A 17,712-nucleotide genomic window follows, 5' to 3' on the forward strand; every position below is an offset into this window, starting at 1 on the left:
CAGTGTGCGGGCTTCTCATTGCGGTGGCTTCTTTTGTTGCGGAGCACCGGCTCTAGGCATGCGGGCTTCAGTAGTAGTGGCTCACAAGCTCAGTAGTTGTGGCTTGCGGGCTCTAGAGCACAGGCTCAGTAGTTGTGGCACACGGGCTTAGCTGCTCCGCGGCATGTGGGATCTTCCCGGACCAGGGCTCGAACCGTGTCCCCTGCATTGGCAGGCGGATTCTTAACCACTGTGCCACCAGGGAAGTCCCTCATCTTTTTTTTATGATTAGTACTTTTGTGTTTTAATTAAAAGGTCTTGGGCTTCCCTGGTGGCACAGTGGTTGAGAGTCCGCCTGCCGATGCAGGGGACACAGGTTCGTGCCCCGGTCCGGGAAGATCCCACATGCCACGGAGTGGCTGGGCCCGTGAGCCATGGCCACTGAGCCTGCGTGTCCGGAGCCTGTGCTCCGCAATGGGAGAGGCCACAACAGTGACAGGTCCACGTACTGCAAAAAAAAAAAGGTCTTTCATTTCCCAAAGATAATGAAAATATTTTGCTATATTATTTTCTAGAAGTTTTATATTTTACCTTGCACATTTAGATCTATGATTTACCTAGAATTGATTTTTGTGGATGATATGAGGTAGTGGTCAAGTTTTCTTTTTGCCATATGGATAGGCAGTTGTCCCAGCAAAGTTTTTTTTTTTTTAATCCTTTCCCAGTGACACCTTTGTTGTATATCTGTTATATCTCTATAGGATATGTCCAGATGTTTCTGGACTCTTTATTGTTTCATTGATCTATTTGCCTATCACTGGGCCAATATCACATTGCTTTAATTACTTTCTCTATATAAAAAGATAATATCTAGTAGAACAAGTCTTCCCACCTAGTCCTTCAAGAATGCTTTGGCTATTCTTAAACCTTTTCATTTCCATATAATTTAAATTAGCTTGTCAAGCCTCCCCCACTTACACACACACATACAACTGTTGGGGTTTTTAATGGGGTCTCATTGAATCTATAAATCAGTTTGCAGAGACTTGACACCTTAAAGATGCTGCATTTTTCAATTCATGAATACAGTTTATTACTCCATTGATTTAGGTTTTAATTTTTCTCAATAATTTTTCATAGTTTTCTATGTAAAGGCATTGCATGTGTTTTTCTAGATTTACCCCTAGGTATTTTTTTATGACAAAGTTTATATTTTTAAAGTTTCCAACTGTTTGTTGATTATATACAGAAATGCAATTGATTTTCGATATTACCCACATGTTCAGCAACCTTGCTAAATTCATTTATCAATTCAAATGTTTATCCTTCCATTCTTTTGGATATTATATGTACACAATCATGTTTTCTACAAATGATGACAGTGTTGTTTCTTCCTTTCCAAATCTTTAAACTTTTTCTTTCTTTTTCTTCTCTTAATGCGCTGGCTAGGATTTCCAACACAGTGGTAATACAGGGAATCCTTGTCTCATTTCCAATTTCAGGAGGCAAGCTTTTAAGTATGATACTTGGTGTATAATTTTTTATAGATACCTTTTATCATAGTTAATAAATTTCTTCTAGTCATAGTTCCTTATTCCCATGTGTATCCTTACAATAAATCCCTATTAACTATGATAACTTGAGTATCTGTTCCTAAATCCAAAAGAGCTTCATTAAAACAATAATAATTTGACACTTTCTTCTAAATATTTATACCTCTCAATTTTCTTATTCAGTGAGGTAGAACTTCCAGAATAATATTGAGTAATAGCAATGACGGCAAGCATCCTAGTCTTTTTCCTGACATTAATGAAAATGCCTCTAGAATTTCATCTGGATCCTACTTGTTAATATTTTATTTAGAACTTTTACAACTATATTCAGGATTTTTATACCTATGTTTGCAGATAAGATTGGTCCATATATTTCTTTCTCCTGCTATCACTGTCAGGTATGGTATCAGTTATCCTATTTTCATATCAAAAATTGGGAAAAGTTATCTTTTTCTATTCCCTAAAACAGTTTAAGAACTGTTTATTGAAGTTTTGCTAGAACTCAGTGACACATTCTCATTACCCAAGATCACCACTGTTAATATCTTAATGCATATCCTTTCAGATCTCTCTATGTGTATATGTGAGTACACAGGAACAAATATATAATACACCAAATAAGATCACTCTGCATGCTGTTCTGCAAACTTTTTTCAGCCAACAATCTCCACCATTTAAAAAAATTTTCATCTCATCTAATACCACATATTTATATTTTCCCAACTGACCCCAGAATGACCCTTATAGCTGGTTTGTCCAAACCAAAACCCAATTCCCCCTCAATCTATCAGCTAGTCCTGATAACAAAACCTCCAAAACACATCTCCATTCACTTTTCCCAACTCTTTCTCTACTACCCCGGTCCAACCACTCTCATCTCCCATCTGGGCTACTACACTAGTCTCCTCATTGGTCTCCCTGTTTCCATTCTTGCTTCCCAACGACAAGCCATTCTCCACGTAGCAGCCAGAATGAGTTTAAAACATAAATCATGTTACTCCTCTGCTTAAAAGTCTCCAATAATTTCCCACTGTACTTTTTTTTTTTTTTTTGCGGTACGCGGGCCTCTCACTGTTGTGGCCTCTCCCGTTGCGGAGCACAGGCTCCGGACGCGCAGGCTCAGCGGCCATGGCTCACGGGCCCAGCCGCTCCGCGGCATGTGGGATCTTCCCGGACCGGGGCACGAACCCGTGTCCCCTGCATCGGCAGGCGGACTCTCAACCACTGCGCCACCAGAGAAGCCCCCACTGTACTTTTAAGATCCAAAATCCTTATTTGGGCCTGCAAGGTCACACACGGCCTGGCTTCTGCCCACTCCTCTGACCTCACCTCTTGCTGCTTGTTCATTCTCTCACTCATTACAATCTAGTCACATTGGCCTTCTTTCTGTTCCTCCAACATGCTAAGCTTATCCCTCCATAGGGCCTTTGTATTTTCTATTGCCATCATCTGGAGTGCTTTCCCTGTGGTCCTCACCTGGCTGACTCATTCTCACCCTTCAGGTCTTACATGGCTCACACGGCTCCCCCTCAGAGCCCATCCCTGACCACCATCACTCTCTATCACATCACACTATTTTTGTTTTTTTTGCCCTTGCCATGCGGCATGTGGGATCTTAGTTCCCCAACAAGGGATCGAACCCGTGCCCCCTGCATTGGATGTGCAGAGTCTTAACCACTGGACCATCAGGGAAGTCCCACATCACACTATTTTAACTGATAATTTTCTTGTTCACTTATTTGTCTGTCACCCCTGCCTCCAGAATGTGAACTGCTTTATTCTCCACTATGTCCCAAGCTCCTAGTGCAATATCTAGCATATAACAGATACTTAATGTATATCAGTTGATTGAACAAAAGGTGGATTAGCCTTGAGCAGGAAGAGGGCTACCTCTTCCTCTGAGACTGGAGAGAGAACAGGATGGGAGCAGATGCAACAAAGTGCGCCCCTATGTTCTTGGTGCTTTGTGGAGGAAAATCATCTGTGGAGAGAGAGGCCTTGTAGGCAGAGAGGTTTGTGAAAAGTGGTAAAGGCTCTAAATCGTTCCTGAGGGAAACAGGAGACTTGCTGACCCAAAACACATAGTAGAAGGATTAACTAGCTGTGGTGAGAACCCAGCTGATACTGGAACCATAAATTCACAATGTCAAACTCCACTAATTTATAAGATATGGACACTCATCTATTTGGGTAAAGATCAGAGAAAGCAGGTTGTAAGACTGATTCTAAATTGGGAGCTTGCAGGGCAGATGTTATAATATTAAAAAAGGTAAGATTTATCTATTTATTTTTTCAATTAAGCATGCTGTAACAGAAGTCAAGTCCAAAGTTTTAATCAAAGTATTTGATAATTAGGACTCACTGGCAGTGGCTTAAAATATTTGGGCAGAAGACTGTTACCCTACAGATTTGTGTAATTTTTTTTTGAAAAAAAAAAAAAAGAACTACAGGTCTGGCCTGTGTACACCTAACTCTAATCATTGTCACTGCAACGAAATGTCATTGCCTCTCACCCACTTCCCAGGCCTGTTGCCAATTCCAGACTGGTTTACCCAGAGACCTTTGAACCAAGAGCTAATGCATCCCCTTGACCTTGCCACGAGTATGTAATATGAAGTTTCTTTATGGCCTTCCCCAAAAGTAATTATCAGAGTTTCTGTCAACAAGAAAAGGACAATACTCAGGCACTGGCTCTGGGGAGTCAGAATGCCACCATGAGACAAATCAGACTTGGGGCTCAGGGCCTGGGGTCAGGAGATAAATGGAAATTTCAGCCTGAGTTTATATAAGAATAGGCTTAGTGAGTTTGCAAATACACCGTGAGATTATTTTCCTTGTTTGAAAGGAGGTAAGGTTTACAATAGCACCAGAAGAAATGAAGGTATAAATCTGAACAAAATACTTGCAGGATCTGTACATGAAAAACTACAGAACGCTGGTGAGAGAAATCAAAGATCTAAATAAATGGAGAGATATGCCATGTTCATGGGTTGGACGATGCAAGATCATTAAGATGTCAGTTCTCCTCAACTTGATCTTTAGATTTTATACAATGCCAATCAAAATCCCAGCAAGAATTTTGAACATACCAATAAGCTGATTCTAAATTTTATATGAAAAGGCAAAGAACTAGAGTAACCAAAACAATTCCCAAAAAGAACAAAGAAGCATCATACTATCCAATTTTAAGTTTACTATAAAGCTATAATAGTCAAATCAAGATAGTGTGGTATTGATGCAAGGATAGGCAATAGACAGAAAAGAAAGTGCAAAAATATAGTCAACTATATATATATATTTTTGGCTGTGCCGTGTGGCTCCCAGAATCTTAGTTCCTCGACCAGGGATCAACCTGGGCCCATGGCAGTGAAAGCGCTGAGTCCTAACCACTGGAACGCCAGGGAATTCCCAGAATTTTGACAAACCTACAAAGGCAATTGAATGGTGAAAGGAACGCCGGAACAACTGCTCATCTTTATGCAAAAAAAAAAAAAAAAAAAAAAGCTGCATGATCCTGGGTCATGAAAGGCAATGTACTATTAAGACAATGAAAAGACAAACCAGAGACTGGGAGATGTTGCAAATTACATACCTAATAAAAGATTTATATCCAGACTATATAAAGAGCTCTTAACACTCAACAATATAAAAACAAACCCAGTTTAAGAATAGGCAAAAGATCTGAGCATATACTTTACCAAAGAAGATACAGAGATGGAAAATTAGCCAAGTAAAAATATGCTCACAACAATGCAAAAATCAAATAATCCAATTTTTTAAATGGGCAAAGGACTTTTTTGGGAATAGACGCTTCTCCAAAGATAATATACAAATAGCCAACAAGTATATGAAAACATGCTCAACATCATTAATCACTGACAAAATGCAAATCAAAACCATGAAATATCATCGCTACTAGGATGGCTACTATCAAAAAACAGAAAATAGAGAATTCCCTGGCAGTCCAGTGGTTAGGACTCTGAGCTTTCACTGACAAGGGCCCGGGTTCAATCCCTGGTCTGGGAACTAAGATCCCACAAGGCTGCAAGGTGCAGCCAAAAAAAAAAAAATCGGAAAAAAAAAGAAAACAGAAAATAAGAAGTGTTGGTGAGGATGAGGAGAAATTGGAGCCCTGTACATTACTGCTGGGAATGTAAAATGGTGCAGCCACTGTGGAAAACAGCATGGAGGTTCCTCAAAAAACTAAACAGGATTACCATATGATCCAGCAATCACATTTCTGGGTATATATCCAAAAGAATTGAAAGCAGGGTCTCAAAGAGATATTTGTACCCAATGTTTATAGCAGCACTATTCACAATAGCCAAGAGGTGGAAGCAACCTGAATGTCCATCAATGGATGAATGTGTAAACAAAATGTGGTCTATGCATACACTGGGATATTATTCAGCCTTAAAAAAGGAAGGAAATTCTATCATATGGTACAACATGGATGAACCTTGAGGACATTATTCTATGTAAAATATAAGCCAGTCACAAAAAGACAAATACTGTATGATTCCACTCATATGAGGTCTCTAAACTAGTAAAATCCACAGAAACAGAAAGTAGAATTGTGTTTATGAGGAACTAGCTAGGGAAGGGAGAGTTGTTTAATGGGTATATAGTTTCAGACTTATAAGATGAAAAAGTTCCAGAGATGTGTTTCACAACACTGTGAATAGACTTAACATCACTGAATTGTGCATTTTAAAATACTTAAGATGGTAAATTCTTTTTTTACATGTACATGAAATATTTTTATTGCTGTTACTTTTACAAAAACAGGGTCATATTATTCACACTTTCCTGCAATTTTCTTTTCTTTGTTTTTTATTTTATTTATTTTTTATACAGCAGGTTCTTATTAGTCATCAATTTTATACACATCAGTGTATAAATGTCGATCCCAATCACCCAATTCATCACACCACCATCCCAACCCCTGCCGCTTTCCCCCCTTGTTGTCCATATGTTTGTTCTCTAGTTCTGTCTCAATTTCTGTCCTGCAAACTGGTTCCTCTGCACCATTTTCTAGGTTCCACATATATGCGCTAATATACAATATTTGTTTTTCTCTTTCTGACTGATTCACTCTGTATGACAGTCTCTAGATTCATCCACGTCTCTACAAATGATGCAATTTTGTTCCTTTTTATGGCTGAGTAATATTCCATTGTATATATGGGCCACATCTTCTTTATCCATTCATCTGTCGATGGGCATTTAGGTTGCTTCCATGACCTAGCTATTGTAAATAGCGCAGCAATGAACATTGGGATGCATGTATCTTTTTGAATTATGGTTTTCTTTGGGTATATGCCCAGTAGTGTGATTGATAGGTCGCATGGTAGTTCTATTTTTAGTTTTTTAAGGAACCTCCATACTGTCCTCCATAGTGGCTGTATCAATTTACATTCCCACCAAGAGTGCAAGAGGGTTCCCTTTTCTCCACACCCTCTCCAGCATTTGCTGTTTGTAGATTTTCTGATGATGCCCATTCTAACAGGTGTGAGGTGATACCTCATTGTAGTTTTGATTTGCATTTCTCCAATAATTAGTGATGTTGAGTAGCTTTTCATGTGCTTCTTAGCCATCTGTATGTCCTCTTTGGAGAAATGTCTATTTAGGTCTTCTGTACATTTTTGGATTGGGTTGTTTGTTTTTTTGTTTTTTTCTGTTTTTTTTTTGCAGTACGCCAGCCTCTCACTGTTGTGGCCTCTCCCATTGTGGAGCACAGGCCCCAGACGCGCAGGCTCAGCAGCCATGGCTCACAGGCCCAGCCGCTCTGTGGCATGTGGGATCCTCCCGGACCGGGGCACGAACCCGTGTCCCCTGCATCAGCAGGCGGACTCTCAACCACTGCGCCACCAGGGAAGCCTGGTTGTTTGTTTTTTGTATATTGAGCTGTTTATATATTTTGGAAATTAATCTTTTATCCGTTGATTCATTTGCAAATATTTTTTCCCATTCTCAGGGTTGTCTTTTCATCTTATTTATGGTTTCTTTGCTGTGCAAAAGCTTTGAAGTTTCATTAGGCCCTATTTGTTTATTTTTGTTTTTATTTCCATTACTCTAGGAGATGGATCAAAAAAGATCTTGCTGTGACTTATGTCAAAGAGTGTTCTTCCTATGTTTTCCTCTAAGAGTTTTATACTGCCCGGTCTTACATTTAGGTCTCTAATCCATTTTGAGTTTATTTTTGGGTATGGTGTTAGGGAGTGTTCTAATTTCATTCTTTTACATGTAGCTGTCCAGTTTTCCCAGCACCGCTTATTGAAGAGACTGTCTTTTCTCCATTGTATATCCTTGCCTCCTTTGTCATAGACTAGTTGACCATAGGTGCGTGGGTTTATCTCTGGGCTTTCTATCCTGTTCCATTGATCTATATTTCTGTTTTTGTGCCAGTACCATACTGCCTTGATTACTGTAGCTTTGTAGTATAGTTTGAAGTCAGGGAGTCTGATTCATCCAGCTCCATTTTTTTCTCTCAAGACTGCTTTGGCTATTCGGGGTCTTTTGTGTCTCCATACAAAATTTAAGATTTTTTGTTCTAGTTCTGTCAAAAATGCCATTGGTAATTTGATAGGAATTGCAATGAATCTGTAGATTGCTTTGGGTAGTATAGTCATTTTCACAATATTGATTCTTCCAGTCCAAGAACATGGTATATCTCTCCATCTGTTGGTATCATCTTTAATTTCTTTCAACCGTGTCTTAAAGTTTTCTGCATACAGGTCTTTTGTCTCCTTACGTAGGTTTATTCCTAGGTATTTTATTCTGTTTATTGCAATGGTAAATGGGAGTGTTTCCTTAATTTCTTTCAGATTTTTCATCATTACTGTATAGGAATGGAAGAGATTTCTGTGCATTAATTTTGTATTCTGCAACTTTACCAAATTCATTGATTAGCTCTAGTAGGTTTCTCGTGGCATCGTTAGGATTCTCTATATATAGTATCATGACATTGGCAAACAGTGACAGTTTTACTTCTTCTTTTCTGATTTGTATTCCTTTTATTTCTTTTTCTTCTCTGATTGCCATGGCCAGGACTTCCAAAACTATGTTGAATAATAGTGGTGAGAATGGACATCCTTGTCTCGTTCCTGATCTTCGAGGAAATGCTTTCAGTTTTTCACCATTGAGAATGATGTTTGCTGTGGGTTTGTCGTATATGACCTTTATAATGAGGAGGTAGGTTCCCTCTATGCCCACTTTCTGGAGAGTTTTTATCATAAATGGGTGTTGAATTTTCTCAAAAGCTTTTTCTGCATCTACTGAGATATCATATGGTTTTTATTCTTCAATTTGTTAATATGGTGTATCACATTGATTGTTTTGTGTATATTGAAGAATCCTTGCATCCCTGGGATAAATCCCACTTGATCATGGTGTATGATCCTTTTAATGTGTTGTTGGATTCTGTTTGCTAGTATTTTGTTGAGGATATTTGCATCTATATTCAGCAGTGATATTGGTCTGTAATTTTTTTTTGTAGTATCTTTGCCTGGTTTTGGTATCAGGGTGATGGTGGCTTCATAGAAGGAGTTTGGAAGTGTTCTTTCCTCTGCAATTTTGTGGAAGAGCTTGAGAAGGATGGGTGTTAGCTCTTCTCTAAATGTTTGATAGAATTCACCTGTGAAGCCATCTGGTCCTGGACTTTTGTTTGTTGGAAGATTGCTAATCACAGTTTCAATTTCATTACTTGTGATTGGTCTGTTCATATTTTCTATTTCTTCCTGGTTCAGTCTTGTAAGGTTATACCTTTCTAAGAATTTGTCCATTTCTTCCAGGTTGTCCATTTTATTGGCATAGAGTTGCTTGTAGTAGTCTCTTAGGATGCTTTGTATTTCTGCAGTGTCTTTTGTAACTTCTCCTTTTTCATTTCTAATTTTATTGATTTGAGTCCTCTCCCTCTTTTCCTTGATCAGTCTGGCTAGTGGTTTATCAATTTTGTTTAGCTTCTCAAAGAACCAGCTTTTAGTTTTATTGATCTTTGTTATTGTTTTCTTTGTTTCTATTTCTTTTATTTCTGCTCTGATCTTGCTGATTTCTTTCCTTCTGCTAACCTTGGGTTTTGTTCGTTCTTCTTTCTCTAGTTCCTTTAGGTGTACCATTAGATTGTCTGTTTGAGATTTTTCTTGTTTCTTGAGGTAGGCTTGTATAGCTATAAACTTCCCTCTTAGAACTGCTTTTGCTGCATCCCATAGGTTTTGGATTGTCGTGTTTTCATTGCCATTTGTCGCTATGTATTTTTTGATTTCCCCTTTGATTTCTTCAGTGATCTCTTGATTATTTAGTAACGTATTGTTTACCCTCCATGTGTTTGTGTTTTTTACGTTTTTTCTCCGTAAGTGATTTCTAATCTCATAGCGTTGTGGTCAGAAAAGACGATTGATATGATTTCAATTTTCTTAAATTTACTGAGGTTTGATTTGTGACCCAAGATGTGTTCTATCCTGGAGAATGTTCCGTGCACACTCGAGAAGAAAGTGTAATCTGCTGTTTTTGGATGGAATGTCCTATAAATATCAATTAAATCTATCTGGTCTATTGTGTCATTTAAAGCTTCTGTCTCCTTATTTATTTTCTGTTTGGATGATCTGTCCATTGGTGTGAGGTGTTAAGTTCCCCCACTATTATTGTGTTACTGTCGATTTCCTCTTTTATAGCTGTTAGCAGTTGCCTTATGTATTGAGGTGCTTCTATGTTGGGTGCATATATATTTATAGTTGTTATATCTTCTTGGAGTGATCCCTTGATCATTATGTAGTGTCCTTCCTTGTCTCTTGTAACATTCTTTATTTTAAAGTCTATTTTATCTGATATGAGTATTGCTACTCCAGCTTTCTTTTGATTTCCATTTGCATGGAATATCTTTTTCCATCCCCTCACTTTCAGTCTCTATGTGTCCCTAGGTCTGAAGTGGGTCTCTTGTAGACAGCATATAGATGGGTCTTTTTTTTTTATCCTTTCTGCAAGCCTGTGTCTTTTGGTTGGAGCATTTAATCCATTCACATTTAAGGTAATTATCGATATGTATGTTCCTATGCCCATTTTCTTAATTGTTTTGGGTTTGTTTTTGTAGGTCCTTTTCTTCTCTTGTGTTTCCCACTTAGAGAAGTTCCTTTAGCATTTGTTGTAGAGCTGGTTTGGTGGTGCTGAATCCTCTTATCTTTTGCTTGTCTGTGAAGCTTTTGATTTCTCCATCAAATCTGAATGAGATCCTTGCCCGGTAGAGTAATCTTGGTTGTACATTCTTCCCTTTCATCACTTTAAGTATATCATGCCACGCCTTTCTGGCTTGTAGAGTTTCTGCTGAGAAATCAGCTCTTAACCTTATGGGAGTTCCCTTGTATTTTATTTATCATTTTTCCCTTGCTGCTTTCAATAATTTTTCTTTGTCTTTAATTTTTGCCAAGTTGATTACTATATGTCTCAGCGTGTTTCTCCTTGGGTTTATCCTGTATGGGACTCTCTGTGCTTCCTGCACTTGGGTGGCTATTTCCTTTCCCATGTTAGGGAAGTTTTCGACTATAATCTCTTCAAATATTTTCTCTGGTCCTTTCTCTCTCGCTTCTCCTTCTGGGACCCCTATAATGCGAATGTTGTTGCATTTAATGTTGTCCCAGATGTCTCTTAGGTTGTCTTCATTTCTTTTCTCTTTATTCTGTTCCGCAGCAGTGAATTCCACCATTCTGTCTTCCAGGTAACTTATCCATTCTTCTGCCTCAGTTATTCTGCTATTGATTCCTTCTAGTGTAGTTTTCATTTCAGTTACTGTGTTGTTCACCTCTGTTTGTTTGTTCTTTAATTCTTCTAGATCTTTGTTAAACATTTCTTGCATCTTCTTGATCTTTGCCTCCATTCTTTTTCTGAGGTCCTGGGTCATCTTCACTATCATAATTCTGAATTCTTTTTCTGGAAGGTTGCCTATCTCCACTTTATTTATTTGTTTTTCTGGGGTTTTATCTTGTTCCTTCATCTGGTACATAGCTCTCTGCCTTTTCTTCTTGTCTATCTTTGTGTGAATGTGGTTTTTGTTCCCAGGCTGCAGGATTATAGTTCTTCTTGCTTCTGCTGTCTGCCCTCCAGTGGATGAGGCTATCTAAGAGGCTTGTGCAAGTTTCCTGATGGGAGGGACTGGTGATGGGCAGAGCTGGCTGTTTCTTTGGTGGGCAGAGCTCAGTAAAACTTAATCCACTTGTCTACTGATGGGTGGGGCTGGGTTCCCTCCCTGTTGGTTGTTTGGCTTGAGGCATCCCAACACTGGAGCCTACCCAGGCTCTTTGGTGGGGCTTATGGTGGACTCTGGGAGGGCTCCCGCCAAGGAGTACTTCCCAGAACTTCTGCTGCCAGTGTCTTTGTCCTCACAGTGACACACAGCCACCCCCACCTCTGCAGGAGACCCTCCAACACTAGCAGGTAGGTCTGGTTCAGTCTCCCCCGCAGTCACTGCTCCTTCCCCTGGGTCCTGATGAGCACACTACTTTGTGTGTGCCCTCCAAGAGTGGAGTCTCTGTTTCCCCCAGTCCTGTCGACGTCTTGCAATCAAATCCTGCTAACCTTCAAAGTCTGATTCTCTAGGAATTCCTCCTCCCGTTGCCGGACCCCCAGGTTGGGAAGCCTGACGTGGGGCTCAGAGCCTTCACTCCAGTGGGTGGACTTCTGTGGTATAAGTGTTCTCCAGTTTGTGAGTCACCCACCCAGCAGTTATGGGATTTGATTTTATTGTGATTGTGCCCCTCCATCCATCTCATTGTGGCTTCTCCTTTGTCTTTGGATGTGGGGTATCTTTTCTGGTGAGTCCCAGTGTCTTTCTGTCAATGATTGTTCAGCAGTTAGTTGTGATTCTGGTGTTCTTGCAAGAGGGAGTGACAGGACATCCTTCTATTCCACCATCTTGAACCAATCTCCCCCCAAGATGGTAAATGTTATGTTATGTGTTTTTTTACCATAATAAAGAAGAAAAATATGTTCAACATCATCTGACATTAGGGAAATGCAAATTAAAAGCATGAGATACCACTGAAAAACTGTCATAGATCAGAGGAGACTAAAGAGGCATGAAAGTTTAAATGCAATGTGAGATCCTGGATTGGATCCTGGAACATAAAGAGGACACAGTGGAAAAACTGATGAAATCCAAATGAAGTCCGTAGTTTAACGTTATTATACCAATGTTAATTTCTTAGTTTTGACCAATGTACTATGGTTTTATATATATTAGTCTTCTAGGGCTGCTATAACAAAATACCATGGACTGGGTAACTTAAACAAGACATTTATTTGTCACAGTTCTAGAGACTAGTAAGTCCAAGATCAAGGTGCTGGCTGATTCAGTTCCTGGTGAGAGCTCTCTTCCTGGCTTGCAGATTGCTACCTTCTTGCTGTGTCCACACATGGGAGAGAGAGAGGTGGAGAGAAAGAGAAAGACTGGGAGAGACAGAGAAAGAGAGGGAGAACTCTCTGGTCTCTTCTTGTAAGTGCACTAACCCTGTCACGAGGGTCCCACCTTCATGACCTCATCTAAATCTAATTACCTCTCAAAGGCCCATGTCCACATACCATTACATTGGGGATTAGGGCTTCAACATGTGAATTTGGAGGGGGACAAAATTCGGCTCATAGCATTATATAATACTGCGGTCCCCAACCTTTTTGGCACCAGGGACTAATATTGTGGAAGACAATTTTTCCACGGGTGGGGAGGGGGGATGGTTCAGGCGGTAATGCAAGCAATGGGGAGTGGCAGATGAAGCTTCAATCGATTGCCCACTGCTCACCTCCTGCTGCTCGACCTGGGGGTTGGGGACCCCTGATATAAGATATTAATATTAGGGGAACTGTAGTAAAGGAACTGTAGTAAGGAACTCTGTACTATTTTTGGAACTTTCTGTAAATCTAAAATTATCCAAAGATTTTTTAAAATCTAAAAGAAAAATCAAGGTGGGAATTCCCTGGTGGTCCAGTGGTTAGGACTCCACGCTTCCAATGCAGGGGGCACGGGTTCCCTCATCAGGAACTAAGATCCCACATGCTATACAGTGTGGCCAAAAAAATAAATAAAAAATAGAGTTAAAGGGGCTCATGAGAGGAATTCTGATCATCAATCACAGGATCAGGCTGGGTCAAAGGAAGAAAGAGAGGGACAGAACTGCAATACTGGGAGAAAATGGGAGGATCAAGGTTCTATAAAGTTTAAAAACAGGTTGAGGGAATTCCCTGGTAGTCCAATGGTTAGGACTCCGCGCTTTAACTGCTGAGGGCCTGGGTTCAATCCCTGGTAGGGGAACTAAGATCCCACAAGCCATGCGGTGCAGCCAAAAAATATAAATAAATAAATAATAAAAAATAAAAACACATAGAGTTCACCATAAGTGATGCTTTTTGCTTTCCTGGAGGAATATAAAAGATTAAAAGCTCAAGTGTAATGGACTGTGCTTTGTTAAAACTGAGTGAAGGGGCTTCCCTGGTGGCACAGTGGTTGAGAATCTGCCTGATAATGCAGGGGACACGGGTTCGAGCTCTGGCCTGGGAGGATCCCACATGCTGCGGAGCAACTAGGCCCGTGGGCCACAACTACTGAGCCTGCGCGTGTCTGGAGCCTGTGCTCTGCAACAAGAGAGGCCGCGATAGTGAGAGGCCCACGCACCGCGATGAAGAGTGGTCCCACTCGCCACAACTAGAGAAAGCCCTCACACAGAAACAAAGACCCAACACAGCAAAAATTAATTAATTAATAAACTCCTACCCCCAACATCTTCTTTAAAAAAAAAAAACTGAGTGAAAAAGAGGAGTAGTCAGGTGAAGAAGCAGAATAAAACATCAAAGGAATAAAAAAGGGCATATTTTCCCTTAAGAAAAGGAGGTGGTCTGCAGCAGTAAGGCTCCTAAAATGGTTGACACAAGCTAGTTTTCAAAAAGCTTTTCAAGGAATTCCCTGGTGGTCCAGTGGTTAGGACTAGGCTTTCACTGCCAGGGCCCAGGTTCAGTCTCTGGTCAGGGAACTAAGATTTCACAAGCTGCCTAGTGTGGCCAATAAATAAATAAATAAATAGCCTTTCAATTTCTCTTAAACAATAAAATTACACTTCCAAATGTAAACAGTTATTGCGGTGGCAACATTTTACAACATTTTACTATATTATCACAGTCAAGAATTTGCAAAACCAAACAAAAAATAGAATAAGACTCTCCAAAATTTCAATATGGCTCTTTATACTAACTCTAAAATACTGTGTTTGTGGCTAAAACACTACAACTAAATAGAATAGAGAGACTATGTCATGCTATTTTTTTTTTTTTTTTTTTTTTTTTTTTTGCTGTACGCGGGCCTCTCACCATTGTGGCCTCTCCTGTTGCAGAGCACAGGCTCCGCAACATGCTTGTTTGGTGCTAGTGACATAACAATTTGCAGTCTTAAAGATGAAATAAAATGCATAAGTTGAACCAGATGTTGAAATGGTTCTGGATTATCATCTAAAGGCAAATACTTCAGAAAATACGTAGAAAGATAACCACGCATTTGCTACAGGGAGTCCTCTATGCAAGGGTCTTTACATTGCACTTTACTCGATGGCTCAGAATAAAAGTGTGATCTGTTCCCAATCATGTATTTTTTTAAAATATCACAGGAGAAGCAATTCAGCATAGTTCTATAGTCAGATTTCTGGCATTATCACTTAATGGCTATGGGACCTTGGGAAACGTAAACTCTCAGAACCTCAGAGTACCCATGTGTAAAATGAGAATGAAAATAGTTAAACTTATCTCATAGGATTATTGTCTTGTTTAGATTAGTACCTTATAAAGTTCTTTCTATGGCACCTGACTCAATAAGAATAGTAAGTATTCAATAAAAGTATTATTATTATTATTACTGTTACTATTTTTGATTGTTACTACCAATAAAATAATCACCCTTCACACAGAACTAGAACAAATAAGCCTAAAATTTATGTGGAACCACAAAAGACCCAGAATTGCCAAAGCAATCCTGAGGAAAAAGAACGAAGTTGGAGGCACAACCCTTCCAGACTTCACGCAATACTACAAAGCTACAGTAATCAAAACAGCATGGTACTGGCACAAAAACAGACATATGGATCAATGGAACAGGATTGGGAGCCCAGAGATAAACCCATGCATATATGGTCACCTTTTTTTTTCTTTCTTTTTTTTTTTTTTGTTTGCGGTACGCAGGTCTCTCACTGCTGTGGCCTCTCCCGTTGCGGAGCACAGGCTCCGGACGCACAGGCTCAGCTGCCATGGCTCACGGGCCCAGCCGCTCCGCAGCATGTGGGATCTTCCCAGACCAGGGCACGAACCCGTGTCCCTGCATCGGCAGGCAGACTCTCAACCACTGCACCACCAGGGAAGCCCCAGTCACCCTATTTTTGATAAAGGAGGCAAGAATATACGATGGAGAAAAGACAGTCTCTTCAGCAAGTGGTGTTGGGAAAGCTGGACAGCCATATGTAAATCAATGAAGTTAGAACACACCCTCATGCCATACACAAAAATAAACTCAGAATGGTTTAAAGACCTAAGTATAAAACATGACACCATAAAACTCCTAGAAGAGAAACAAATGCATAGGCATTTTGCATAGGCAAAACATTCCGACATAAATCATAGCAATGTTTTCTTAGGTCAGTCCCAAGGCAATAGAAATAAAAGCAAAAATTAACAAATGGGACCTAATCATACTTATAAGCTTTTGCACAGCAAAGTAAACCATCAACAAAACAAAAAGACAACGTATGGACTGGCAGAAAATATGTGCAAATGATGTGACCAACAAGGGCTTTATTTCCAAAATATATAAACAGCTCACACAACTTAATAATAAAAATCCAAACCCAATCAAAAAAATGGGCAGAAGATCTACATAGACATTTCTTTAAAAAGACATACAGATGGCTAAAAAGCACATGATAAGATGCTCAAAAATTATTAGAGGAATGCAAATCAAAATTACAATGAGGTATCACCCCACACCAGTCAGAATGGCTATCATCAGAAAGTCTACCAACAATAAATGCTGGAGAGGGTGTAGGAATGTAAATTAGTGCAGCCACTGTGGAAAACAGTATGGAGGTTCCTTTAAAAACTAAAAATAGAGTTACCATATGATCCAGCAATCCCACTGCTGGGCATATATCTATAGAAAACCATGATTTGAAAAGATACATGCACCCCAGTGTTCATTGCAGCGCTGTTAACAATAGCCAAGACATGGAAGCAACCTAAATGTCCATGGACAGATGAATGGATAACAAAGATGTGGTACATATATACAATGGAATATTACTCGTCCATTAAAAAGCATGAAATAATGCCATTTGCAGCAACATGGATGGACCTAGAGATTATCATGCTAAGTGAAGCCAGGCAGAGAAAGACAAATGTTATATGATATCACTTATATGTGGAATCTAAAAAATAGTACAAATGAACTTATTTACAAAACAGAAGCAGACTCAGAAACACAGAAAACAAACTTATGGGTACCAAAGGGGGTCGGGTGGGTGCATAAATTGGGAGTATGGGATTAACAGATGCACACTACTATATATAAAATAGATAAACAACAAGGTCCTACTGCATAGCACAGGGAACTATATTCCATATCTTATAAGAAATTATAATGGAAAAGAATAGAAAAAATATGGATATATACATATGTATATATAACCAAATCACTTTGTCATACACCTGAAACTAACACAATATTGTAAATCACCTATACTTCAATGAAAAAAATAATAATCTCTCTTCAAATCTAAAAACAAAACAAAACAGGTTTAGTGGAAGTAAGTATGAAAGAGCAGCAATGGTAGGAGGCTGTGGTCAGAGCAGGGCATTGGCTCTCACAGGTAGTGTAGATGATATCCAAGGAGTTTGTGGTTATAGGGGAGTGAAGGTAAAGGTCATTGTTTGGAGTTGTGGTCAAGGAATTGTGAGGTTATGGTTGCTTATCCACACGATGCCTAATTATCTCTCAACATGAGGACCAGGAAATGAGGTGGAGAGGAAGACTCAGTTGCAAAGCCCCCATTGGATGCAGGAGAGTAACTGGGAAGCTGGTCACACAGCCCCACCCCAGGCTTTCCCAGGACCCCCCACCCCTCTTTCTCCCAATTCTTGCTAGCTCACATTTACCCCCACTCCAACC

The sequence above is a fragment of the Mesoplodon mirus genome (assembly GCF_964341445.2).
Source record: "Mesoplodon mirus genome assembly, chromosome: X".
NCBI classification, from domain to species: Eukaryota; Metazoa; Chordata; class Mammalia; order Artiodactyla; family Ziphiidae; genus Mesoplodon; species Mesoplodon mirus.